This window comes from Solea solea, chromosome 2 (genome assembly GCF_958295425.1).
Source record: "Solea solea chromosome 2, fSolSol10.1, whole genome shotgun sequence".
In the NCBI taxonomy this organism is placed as follows: Eukaryota; Metazoa; Chordata; class Actinopteri; order Pleuronectiformes; family Soleidae; genus Solea; species Solea solea.
Window position 1 is genome coordinate 23,313,619 of NC_081135.1, and position 13,112 is coordinate 23,326,730.

General features: G+C 39.8%; 1 long non-coding RNA gene across 1 annotated transcript in view; it reads right to left on the bottom strand.

Annotated features, from left to right (window-relative positions):
* LOC131455386 (uncharacterized) overlaps positions 1-13,112 on the bottom strand; it is a 63,443-nt gene that overhangs the window by 40,244 nt on the left and 10,087 nt on the right. Inside the window, exon 3 of the long non-coding RNA XR_009239799.1 lies at positions 3,565-3,638. This is a non-coding gene — a long non-coding RNA (uncharacterized LOC131455386). The remainder of the gene's footprint in view (positions 1-3,564; positions 3,639-13,112) is intronic.

Here is a 13,112-nt window from a genome sequence, read left to right on the forward strand (position 1 = left end):
AGCCTTTTTCTTTAATCCTGTCATTTGCATGGCTGTTTAGATCAAAAGGACAAAGGTTGTCCCAAATGCACACTTAGACATAAGCCACCATTATCTTTTTGCTTGTGCAGCTGAAAATCTAATACCTTTGTTCAATAATAATGCAGAGGGGACAGCTCATTGGTAGCCCAGCGGTACAACAGAATAATGGCTCTGGAGGAGTCCTGCCTCTTGAAAACAAATATGCAGGTGCCTCAGTTTAACTTCAGGAAAAATGCAGCAAAATGTCGTATCCACAAGTGCATAATGTCTCATCAACACTGATCTGTTATCAATTAAAGCAAAACCATCTCATTATATTAATGAATGACCTCAGCTAGTAATAGTCGGTCTTATTGATGTTTGAACACGCACAGACCTCCTTACACACTCTTACTGAGATCCACAGTATCAGTAGCTGAGAAAAGAAATTTGCAAGGATGAGGAAAACAAAAAAAGGGAAAAGCAAAGGGAAACTGAAGGACACAGGAGGCTACTCTCAGAGGGACTGCATTTATTCCAGCAATTGTCATGCAAGCCTTGTTGTAAGTAATAATGTGGCCTTTAATGACGGAATGATGGACCTGCCAAACACTGCTTCTGCCATATACTGTCTGCATGTCCCTGCCGTCCGCCTCCTGCATACCCATCTGGGACATATTAGCATATCCTCGTCAATTCAGAGTCCACTTTAACATAATCCATATTTGCTGGGTAGAGTCCAACAGCAAGCCTCCCATACAGCGGTCATACAATGCTATGACACACTCAAAAGAGTTGGGCCCACACAGAGCATGCTTGGGCAGCAAAGCAATGCAGAAATGCAAAATAGCAGGGCACACCATTGCCTACCTTGTACCTAGAGGGACAAATCCCTTTTGGCCAGACATCTCCAGACTGTTACCTTGATATTCCTCCGCAACAGTATATGTGATTTTCATTCTAAGTCTTCAGGAAAGAGGGGAAAAAGAGCAAAAAGGAGTGTGCTGTCATGGCTGGCAGTGAGTGTGTAGAATACACTGAGTTGCTGAGGCATGTCAAAGTAAGTATGCTTCACCTATCAGAGAATAATGCCATATTTTGATACACATTTGCTGGATAAATATTCCTATTGATATTCTTCTTGGTGGACTGCAGAGAAACTAAGTATACACTTATCTGTTTATTTTAAATCAACTCTAAATCATTGGAATTATTATTTATTTTGATAATACATTAGTATCTTTGGTAATGCCATATTTATTCATATCTCTGCATCTACATAAATAAATACCTTTATATTAATGGCCTAAGATGAATATAGTCAGGATAATAACTGACTGAGTCATCCCTAAAGAGCAAGACAATCATTATTTCAGAGACAGCAAATGCATTTTGAATGTCCTGACATTTATTGATACTGTAATGTGAGAGTAGATTTTATCGAGTCCAGTCTGGAAACAGTTTAAAATAAACCTCAGTTTTAATCAATCAGTGAAACCAATCAGACTGTGTACAAACCAGTGACAAATGATGAAATATCTATTTATTGTTAATCTGCCTGTTTATATGTTTCTTTGACGCCATCCTCTGAAGTTCTCTGCAGCTGACACATTCAGAGGAATTCCTTCACCCACTTGAAAGCAATACCTGTCATGAACCATCATCACAAATGCCTTCTGAGATATAATCTCTGAGAACTTTTAACCCAGGAATTTCAAACCCGCTGTCAAAGAGAAGGCAGAGATCTTGGGATCATGACACTCAGTCAGCTCTAGTCACACAGCTCTGGGCCAGGAGCTTCTCAAGTGCTGGACTGTCTGGCAGCCAACAGGGCCAGAAGCTGAATTTCACAAGCATTAGTTAGATGTTAGACCAGTGGAATCCACTTACTGTACAACAGAGTACCAATACACTAGGTACTCTTGCTGTAGTGTTTGCTATTTTTTTTTTATCAGATACAAAAAAAAAGAAATTGTACACATCAAGATAGCTATAAATATTTAAGTCATATCAGTTGTCAGACTCACCTAGTAAACGTCTAGTTACAGCTGAATTCTAAGGGTTGACCTACAATAATGAGATTCGTTCAGAGCATGATTTGCCACACGTTTACAGGACACCTTCTGCATTTGACTAAATTCAGGAGGTTTCTGGTTTACTTCCTTTCCTGCCTTCATGCACTAAGCATGTAATGCTATTGCTACCACTTTAATGTTATTGAAAATAGACAAAGCAAATCCATTCTTTCTGAATCACAGACCCCGTCTGATTTGTGCTCCAGAGAGGTCAGCTCACGCATCCCTCACTGACCAAACCCCCACAATGAGGCTGCAAGTTAAGACGCTTCTCCAAGGGATGTCATGCTGCATGTCATCAGCCTGGTTAAATTGCACTGCCAGTGGGTAAGCAGCAGGGGTCACATGAGGCTCAGTGTGGACTGCAACATGTAACGCATGGTAGACCACAGTCTGAAGGCTGCCCAGTAATGACTCTAAAACATCCCGATAAAGATTGAAGGGACGGCTGTTTTCATCTAATACAGCTCGGCTCTGACACACAAGCACATGCAATGTAAAACTCTTCAGGAGGACTGTAAGGTTCTGGTTGCTTGCACTACAGTAATCAATACATACAATAGCATGTCAATGGAATCTATCTATAACAGGGTGTTTTTTTGGGAGGGGAGGTGGTATTCAAGTAGAGATGATTCTCATTTTAGGACTGATTAAACAAACCATAGCAACTTAAAGCAAAATGTCTGTTTAGGGAGAGAGTCCAAGCATTTGCCCTTGTTAACACAAAGCCCACATGTGACTGGGAGAGGCCTCAGTTGGGCAGACAGCAGAGGGACTTAACAAAGCTAATTAGGAGAGGCTGACATGTTAAAGTGAGCTGCGGCTCGGGAGTCAGCTCTATCACATATGTTTCCTTTGTGGCGGGTGAAGTGGCTCCTTTGTTTGTGAATTGATGGCGTTTCGCTCCGCCGTCCCTTTGGGTAGAGGCACTGACCTGCGGAGGCCCCGGCAGTAAGAAGAGGCTCTTTCTCCGTTTGCCCGATGCCTGCTGCTCCAGCTGTCCCACTCCCTCCCAAAGCCAAACCTTCCCAGAGCCAAGGATGCACAGTGAGATGGGCAACACCTGTAAAAGAGTGAATACCCCCTCCGCCCAGGCGCCTCAAAGCAGCCTGCCCACCTGCTACTGAGCTCTCTAGGCCCTGCAGCTTAAATGCTCATTTTGTGCCTCTCAGCACGGGACTTATTGATATAAATAGCTGTGCACAAAGTGCACACTCTGTTTTCTCTTGGCCTGATGCAGTAGGTGTGTATGTGATTATATTCAATGGCAGCCTCTTTCAGGTGGGGATGAAATATGAGCAGTTTGGACACTGGGTAAATGACAATCTCTGCTAGATTCACTGAAAATGATTACAGCACATCTGACATATATCGAAATGGACAACATGATTCTGAGACCCATGTTAAACAAGGATTCAATATCTAATATGTAGACACAATATGCTCTGTAGTAAACATTACAGACTGTGCAATAGAATGATGACCTTACCATTTGTCTTGATAAAGCTTGTCCTTCCTCCATGGTGAAATGCACAGTTTGTCCTTGAACCAAACACTCAATGACTATAATGAAGAAAACAGTAAAAACAGCACATAAAGTCACTGCAAGTCTTTCAGTTATTATTGTTTTAATAGAAATGTAATATATGCAAAACCTATTTATGATAAACTCAATCTGATGTACCTGTATTCAATTAAAAGCCCCTAATTTCTCTAGTCTCTACTAGGGTAGCATTGATTTATTGATAAATCGATGAATCAATGACTAAATTAATCAGTAAGTTTGAGTGGTTAATGTTAATAATTAAAACATGCTCTTGTATTTTTCAGCTTCTAAAAAGTGAGTCTTTTCTGGTTTCTGCTTCATATAACAAAGACATTTTTGGTTTATGGACAAAAAAGGTATTTGAGAACATCATCATTTCAAGGTTTGGAAAACACCGATGACATTTCATGGACCACACAACTAGTCAATTTAACCAAAAAATATAATGGACAGATTAATAGATTACTGAAATAATCGTTAGCTGCAGCCCTAGTCTCTATAGCACCTCAAGGCACCACGCTTTGAGCATTAACTCACCCTTAAGGGACACAAACAAAGTTTGTAAAAGGTCAGTCTCTTTCATTCACCTAAGCCTACATGGCAACAGATTAATCCACACCCATTAAGATGACAAGGCAATATGTGGAGTAGCTGAGTGTAAATAAATACATTGAGGAGGAGATAATACATTGGGCTGCTGACCAGGCTATTCCATTACAGCAGCACATTTGTTTCCATACACGCAGGAACCCATTCAGCGAATGGCGTCTTTCCTTCATGAGGTGAAAGCACAATCTTGCCTCTGAGAGGAAAATAAGGACATCAGGACTGCCTGACATTAAGTTTCATCACAAAAGTCATCTCACCCACCAGGAATAGGGGCTCTCTGCAGCTCACTCATAAAAAGGAAAAGATATAATACACAGCCTTCAGTTTAAGAGGTAACAATAGTTTTGTCTCCATTAGATGTTATAAAACAACAGCAACGAGAGGTGCATCTGGTGCCTCGCTATTTCAGAAACATGACTGTAAAACAACACCCCGCAATCATTCTCCAGCACCGCCAAACAACCCTAAAAATGTAATATGTGAGGTCTTTTATATGCATCTTTAGATTTACAGACAGCTTTACCACTCCAGGTGAGAGAAAAGAGGCAGTGCAAGCCAAGTGGCTGCATTGATTTTGCAGTAATTGATCTGATGGTTCCTTGTGATAATTGACAATTATCCCTGATTACCAGACAGGGGCTTAAAATCAGTCTAAGAAAATTACCAGCATTATGGGTTGTTGTACAATGGCTGAACAAAGATAAATCAATAAACCTCAGAAAACTGCTTAGGAAACAAGACAAAGAGCGTCACACTGGACCACATGCGGCACTGCCTTAAACAGCCTCTCACATGCTCACTCTGCACTACAACATATACCAATCTATGCTAAACACTGGCTGACACCAAAAGCAGGGAAAATTGTGACAGTGCTAATTTATGACGATGAAATTTGCTAACATAATTGGCTATAAATTGGAAAACCGAACTGCCTCTATGAGTGTGCATGCAGTAAACCTGCCAGCATCTGCATCTTTATATGTTTGTGCATCCATATAAAGCATGTGTTTATGTGTAGCTACATGTCTATATTTCTGTTACTGTGTCTCTGACCCCAGCTGATTGGTCCTCTTGATTCAACCAGACAGATGCAACTCATTGCAGCTTAATAAATATAGGGGCCCAGGGGATCTCCGCTAAACAGTTCTATTAACTTGGAAACATGTCAGCCAATATAAAAGCAGCTGACCCCAAGAAAGGTCAACTGTGACACGCATGTTTACCCAGGAAAACAACCCAAGGCTGGAAGGTCTTGTTTTATCAGATGTCTTCAAAAGAGAGCGAGAGGGAGGGAGAGAAAGAGAGAGAGAGAGAGAGTGTTTGGCTGTCCGCTTGTTGGTTTTTACGTGATTTTGTGGAAAGAGCTGTGTTGTCACTGAGCTGAGCCAACTGTTTTTCGCACAGATAAATCGACTGGTAAACAGAGTCACATTGCATATTCCTCAGGCCATGAAAAGACAAAGAGATAGAGAAATAGACATTAGATAGATAGATAGATAGATAGATAGATAGATAGAATTTCCCTAAGGAGATTAATAAATATTTATATAAAATATAAAACAAAATATAGATAGATTCAAATACATTAAGTCTAATGACCTATGACACACACACACACACACACACACACCGCCCCCGCTGCAACAACACACTAAAACCGTGTCACTCAGGAACAGCAGAGGAGGTGAGAGGGCCCCGCTTTCTTTCTTCACTAATCTGCCTCCACACTGTTTAATCAGCACATCAAAACATTGAGGGAGAGGAATTTCCGTGCTTGGTGAACATATTAGGGATGCAGTCACAGCGTTAACTAGCATTGATGAACTGTTTGCTTATGCAGTAATAATTAACTTCCATTACATTACTTTGTGTGATTACTTTCTTAATTGCCTGAATTATGCATCAATTTAATATCTAATAACCAGTCTCAGACATTAGACACTGTTCAGACACAAATTGAATGTAGTTTCCTGGCTTTAATTAAACACACCAGAATAAATGGAACGATGTAGGATGGATGTCTTGCCGTGATTTCCTGGGTGCTTAAATATGCTATTTATTATAAAAGCATATAAAATTCACTTTCTCCTCAGGAAAGCAAACCACAAGATGCCAATTACAGTATGCAAGTTGCTTTGCCATGGCTTTTTCAGAATCTAGACTAATAAATTTGTTGAGTGGGACTCATTGTTATATTATGCAAATACATTACCATGCCATTTTTTAAGTTTCAAATTCTGTGTGCAGAGCAAAACATGTCCCCAAAGATGATTTTAATTATATAGTAGAGTGGGCTCTTGTTTTGCATTGTTATTGTCCTCTAGTAAAGAAGCGGTGAGCCGGGACTATAAATTAGAGTCTATGCAGATATTCAAATTATTTCTCACATCACTTAAGTGCAACATATCTTATACATATTCTCCACATGAAATATGGTCACGTGCATACGGTGGAAAGTTAGTAATGAATGACCTCATCAGGCATATAAAAACACTATAAACATATTACAGCCATAGAGCAATTACAGGAATGTTATTTTAGACATATCCTAGGTTGGTGCATCAGTGTGAAAAAAAACATCTCTTGCAATGCAATGTAGAAATAAACATTTTAGAATTATGCCCATCTTTCTCAATTGAACCCTTCGTGGTACAGGATTTAAATTTGATTTACAGGTACGAGAGCAACTGTACGTCATGCGAACAGAATATAATTAAGAAGCAAACACACGGGAGCACCAGGTCATTCAATGAATTGATATTAACTTTTAGTCCTCTTGTATCATCATTTTACCCTCACTCAAAAAGTGACATATCCACTTAAAGAGAAAAACGACCCCTATTTTCCTCATCAGCAGTGGTTTTGCAAACACAGAGTACATGAAGGAAAAAAGCAACGCAGCAACAACACAGCCTTACATCCAAAACTGTGTAAAAAAAAATATCCGATTAAAAACAATTTTTGCATGAATTATTGTGAAATATGTATAAATTTAAATGACGGCAAATCAATGCAAAAATCACCGTGTAGGAACAAAATTACTTAAAGCTGTAGTAAAAATCTATTCAGCTAATCTAAACTCAAGGCAAATCCTTGTGACTGGTGTGAGGTCTGGCAGCATCGTTAGTCTGCTTTTTAAATGATCTCCAGAGCTGGTGAGCTGCTGGCAATGCAAGGTTAGACAGAAAATGATGGCAGCATGCGGATGCTTCACAGACCTCATGATAGTTTCCGTCTGTCATTATTTACGTCTGACTAGTCGCGTCATGTCAGCTACCTAGAGAGACACTTTTAATGTGAACCCCCCTCCGTTCTCCTATTGCTTTTCACAAGCAGTGTAGTATACCATTATTTCTTTGCTTCAGTACCTTTAGGTGCAGCCCCCCCTCCATCAACCAGAATCAAAGACAGATCCTCTGCTTGATATTTTTACATGCCAGTGTTCTTACGAAGATGGCACAGAAGCTACATAACACACTGAAAAAGGCAATTTTTGTATCTCATCTGACTAATTAATGAAAAGGGGAAGAAAAAATAACACTGGGTGGTGTAGTGTTTGGGGATTTAAAATCTGGATCTGGAGGGTACAGCTGCAGCAGCAGTTGCAAAATAAATAAATTAATGAATCATAGTTAAAATAGTTCCTGTATTATCTGTACTCATTAGCTTGCACAGTATATTCTCTTGAGCAGAGAGCTCCATGGGATGTTCTGGTGTTTTTAAGATTGACCGATGAAACACTAAAAAGCCAAGCCAAAAAGAGGCCCTCTCTCTCTCTCTCGCAACATACAATTTTTTTTACTCCACAACAGCTTGATAAGATGGCCATTTATCACGGAGCGACCCATGAATCAAGTCACATTGTAAAATCGATCATTGATTTACCTTATTCCCTTGTTTTTCCATCTGAGCCACATAATGATCATTAAACTGACCACAGCATGTCCAAAAATGGATTTATAATACACAGTGAGTGCAGGCAGCAACGTCACTAGACTGGTATCCAGAGGAAAGGATGACATGGATACACCGCACACAAAAAAAGAGCGTCAATTTACTGTATCTCGCAACTATAAAAGTCCAGTACATTTGGAGTCAGAAACCACAGGCCCAAGACCTTTTGGCTGGAGTCCATCTCTACGCTTTGTGCACGTGATCCAAGCCTAGATGAGCAAGCTTTAATGGGGCTGCTTAGCCCCATCATGACCCAATGAGTGCTGGCTGTGGAGTGGATGTACTTTGTGTGTGTGAGTGTGTGTGTCTATGTGTTCCCAGCAGGGAGACAGTGCCTTATGAAGGTCACAACTGCAGCAGTCTGGGGCTCTCTAAGTGAACCCTGGAGAGGATAACAAGCCATCTAACGCTCCCTCTTTGTGCTCTCACAGCCTCTGATCCACCTGAGAATCGTGCCAGCTAAAACACACAAAAGCAAAGCCAAACTCGTACTCTGGATAATAAGGAAAACATATTCTCAGTTCCTCATGAAAATGCCATTTCCAATTAGAATTATTACTTCAACATGGGTCTATAACACATAAGGCTCGACCCAAAATGAGAAATGTGCTGTATTGCCAAGCAATTCTTGCAGAGCCTGTACAGAAAAATGGAAAAGTGAGGAATACCATTTGCCTCCAGGGAATTTCAGTTCAACCACAGTGTGTGACAGTATTGTCTTGTGTTATGGCCGCCTAATGGACAATGTAGCATTAATTCAGCTTCAGATGAACAGGCAGGACAGCAGAATCAAAAATTAGGAGGGGGCCCAAGGTGTATGAATTATGCATATTACATTACCATAACCCTACAATACACTGTGCGACAAAACAATGCAGTGAAAATTGGGCTTCAACTGAGATATTGAACAATTTCCTACATGGTTCTTGCCTACCTTAGAAGAGAAATTGCATTAAGCTTCCCCAATAACGGCAGAACCCATATGAGATTTGTATGTTAGCATCTAGTCCAGTCAACAAAACACTATGTAAACAAGTCAGGGATAATTGAAAAGAAAGTCTCCTTACTGCTTTCCCAGGGACCTATCATTCAGCTAGATGGGAATTTGGTTAAATGGCGGGAGAGAAATTACTTTTTCATTGATTTTCCTTTAGACATCAAAGGCAGATAAATGAAATGGAGCAATTTACTTTGTCGAGCTCTGAAATGGTGTTCAAGCCAAACATGTCAGAAACTATTATTTGCAATCATGTTGCTCTTATTAATCCCGAAGAAAAGTGGAGGAATGAAAACACACACAGGGCTTCACTGGGCAACAACGTGAGTAAATAATGTGAAAATAATTAACCCATAACTTTCGAACAAAGTTTTTGAAACCAAATCAGTTTAAATTGTCATTACAAGTGAGCCAGAAAATGAGGCATAATCATTCCCCTGCATTCCCTGGCATCCCGAACAAACATAAAACAACTACAGAATTTTTGCGATTTCAAACTGTATTAACCTTTTAGTCCGTTTAATTTGTGTGTGCAGTATAATAAGCTTATTAAAAAAAAAAAACATTGCTTTTCACTAATTTAAGGCTACATATCTGCTGTGTGGATGGCTGCTGTAAAGGAGAGGAGCCTTTAGCCACAGCACACACTTGCAGTGTGCTGTGTAAAAACAGTATGTGGTATTGGTAACTGCTTCTGTTCAAGCCTTGTAATCATTACCTGGCATCTTATTGCCTCTGTGGCTTTTAAAGCTTTTGTCTCAGCCCCAGAAAACAAGGAGTTATAGCTGATCTTTTATTAAAACTTTAGGAGACTGTCCCCCTCCAGAGGGGGGCGGAGGAGGAGTAGGACAAATTAGTGTTGACAGTAGACACTTAAAGCAGGAAAATCACAGGCCCACAGGGAGGCAGGAGCCACATGGGGCTCCCGCCTGTGTAAAGAACACTCCAGATTTCACTTGAGATGCAGTTGCCTTTTAACAGGGCAGGGGGAATGTCAACAGACCCTCTTGAATGAACCAATAAAGCCACTAAAAGGAGAGGATTAACCAGCTGATATCAGGGACAGCGGTTTGTTTTGAATGCAGCCCCTCCTTCTCCCTGGAACATGGCCTAAAACACACTGGGCGGAACATTTCCTTTGCTACGCACCCTGTAACACTGTCACATTTGTGAGGTTAATTGTGCTTATACTTGATTGTGGTCACACCAGAGTTAACCATTTATTTCTATTGTGGCTTTACTACAACTGAATTTGTATTAATTTGCATCTGACTCCTCCCCTCAACCTCAAGTTTTCGTGTAAAAAAAAAAAAAGAGAGAGGCCATGTCCGTCCCTCTTAACTCTTTTGTGTGGTGGTTGGGCTATTATTGCTTTTACTGCCCATTTATCAGCAAGAGCTGCTGTTCACAAGTGAGCCTACACAACATGAATCAGTAATTACAAGATATCAGGGGCTTTCAATCTCCTCCTAATTTCCCAACAGCTGTGATGAAAAGCCCTTAGTCCAATTAATGTGTCAAAATATGACCCAACAATGTCATGGCCTTCTCACAACCCCATAAACATCAAACAAAAAGGACAAGGCTTAAAACAGATTTACCTCAACTGCAATGACAACGTTTCATTTCAATGAACCACCCAAAAAAAAATTGAATGCAAATTTTTTGGGCTGTAATTACTTTTGCTCAGGTGTTGAAGTTTAACAACTGCAGCTAAACGAGACAGATAAAGGGGAAAAGAAATGTTAGTGACATTTGATATGAGGATAAATATATCTTAGAGAGGTGCAGCGTTAGTTAAGGTCTGTAAACTGAAAGTCTGATGTATAGGCTGCAACCCGAGAGGATTGTGATAAATACAGGCTGGTCTCGGCTCTTTTACGATTCACTACAGGGCTTATTACAATCCACAAAATATTTTAACAACAAACTCTGAACTTTGCTGTCAAAAGGGTTACATTTAACACATGTTTAAAAAACAGTGAATGGTCAGATATGATCCTCTTCTGTGCTTCTTAACAAGGAATCCTTATGAGGTGAACAGTGTGATTTTATTAAATTGAATAAAATTTGATGCTATTTTTCACAGTTCATTTACAGTTGACTTTCTGTCTGAAATTATATGACGCCGTTTGTGGCAGCTGTAGATAACTAGCTTGTTCTTTTCACATCTGCTCGCAGCTTTACTTTAACTTTAATCACAGTAGCATTGACATGATATCCTTTTTTATCGTTTAAGTTGTCATACTTCACTATCTTTTATTTAGGACTTGGTAGATGCACAATGTGACCTTTAGACTTGGTGTGACTTGTGATCACACCATGTTAAAAGATATTGTATTAAAATGACAAAAAATAATAATAATGAAAAATACAACTACAGAAATGAAAATAAAATCTGTAAAACTTATTAAATTTCTGATTATAGAAAATTTGATTTTTTTTGTGACTTTGGGAAAGGTACAATTAGTATTTTTGAGCATCTATGCCTTCCACTGAAAACAATTTGTTATTTTCTACATCAAGCAAAGCCATGTTAGATACATTTAAGCAGTTGCAATGTGCATCTCATTTATAAAGGAGAAGGTGAGGGCAAAACATTGAGGGATTTCCCTTTAATCAGATCTCCTAGGAATCCATGCTGTGGACCAATACCCCAATGAGTTCCCTTTTAAAAAGCCAAGAATATTAGATTGGCTGCACGGTGCCTCAGCTTTAGCCTCAATCAGAGGGAACAGGGGAGAATTTTGTTAAATCTAAAAGCCTTTTACATCTCTGAAAAGTTCATTTCTCTTCATCTATTAACTCTGAATAAAACCCCACCATCATTTATGCATTTGTCCATTTAGAAATCCTCAAGCTCGTGAGTTGTAGATCTGAGCCCAAATTTTGAGCTTACGGATGACCAATCACAGAGGTGCGCGCCTCAGAGCTGAACCACAAATGGATCCTTCACAGCATTGTAAATCAGGACCTCAAAGAGTATTATTTAGCCTCAAGCAAAAAGTGCTTGTTTATCACATGGTGCCTGAGTCTAGGATAAAAACCTGCCCATAAATCTGGGTACCTTTTATGTGCTCATGGAGACTAGCTAGCTCGTTCTGAGTTTAAGGTTCTTAAGAATGCAAAAGGTAAGCATGGCATTTAATAGTGCATGTATCTGAAAATGACTTCTAATAGACTAATAGCTTTATTAAATGTCCAAACATACTCTAACTGCCCTTATGTAGCTTCAGTAAAAACCTGTGTCCCAGTGTAGCACTGCCATAACTTTGCCATTTGATTCGATTCCAGACAAACAAACTATAAACCACATATCAGTGACACATCATGACACTTAAAGGGTGAATTCAAGGTGATTCTTTGGCTTGGCCAAAGGTTTTGCATTGATGATTAAGTGCGTGTTGTCACTATACAGGTTCAATAAGCACTGTCAGTTTTTCACATGAAGTGTCAGTGGGTGCCACACTACGTCTGATGGCGCGCTCGATGTAAGTTATCACGACTGCAGCGATGCAGCAGGTAATTTTCTGAACGTTTTATTTTGTTGCCTGATATATTGTCGCTCAGACGGGGCAATGCTAAACCCCAGATGATAAATCAAACATGAAGCCGCTGCCTCTGATAACTCAATAAGCACCTGGACTCCTCCTAACATGTCACACCTGCACTTGTTCGTATACAGTTCTCATTCTCGGGCCTCACTGGGGGCTCAATACACCTGTCTGGTGTATTTCAGCAGCATAGCAGCTGGGAGAGAAACATCATGCATGCTTAATTAGGAGGATCACGAACCAGGGGAATTGGCTGGCATTTTTTAATGCACAGTTTATATTCATGTCTATTATTGCATTTATGCACACAGCAAAAGGGTATGCAAGGGTTTTATTTATGCAAGTTAAGTATAAATAAAGAAGATTTAATATTAAAA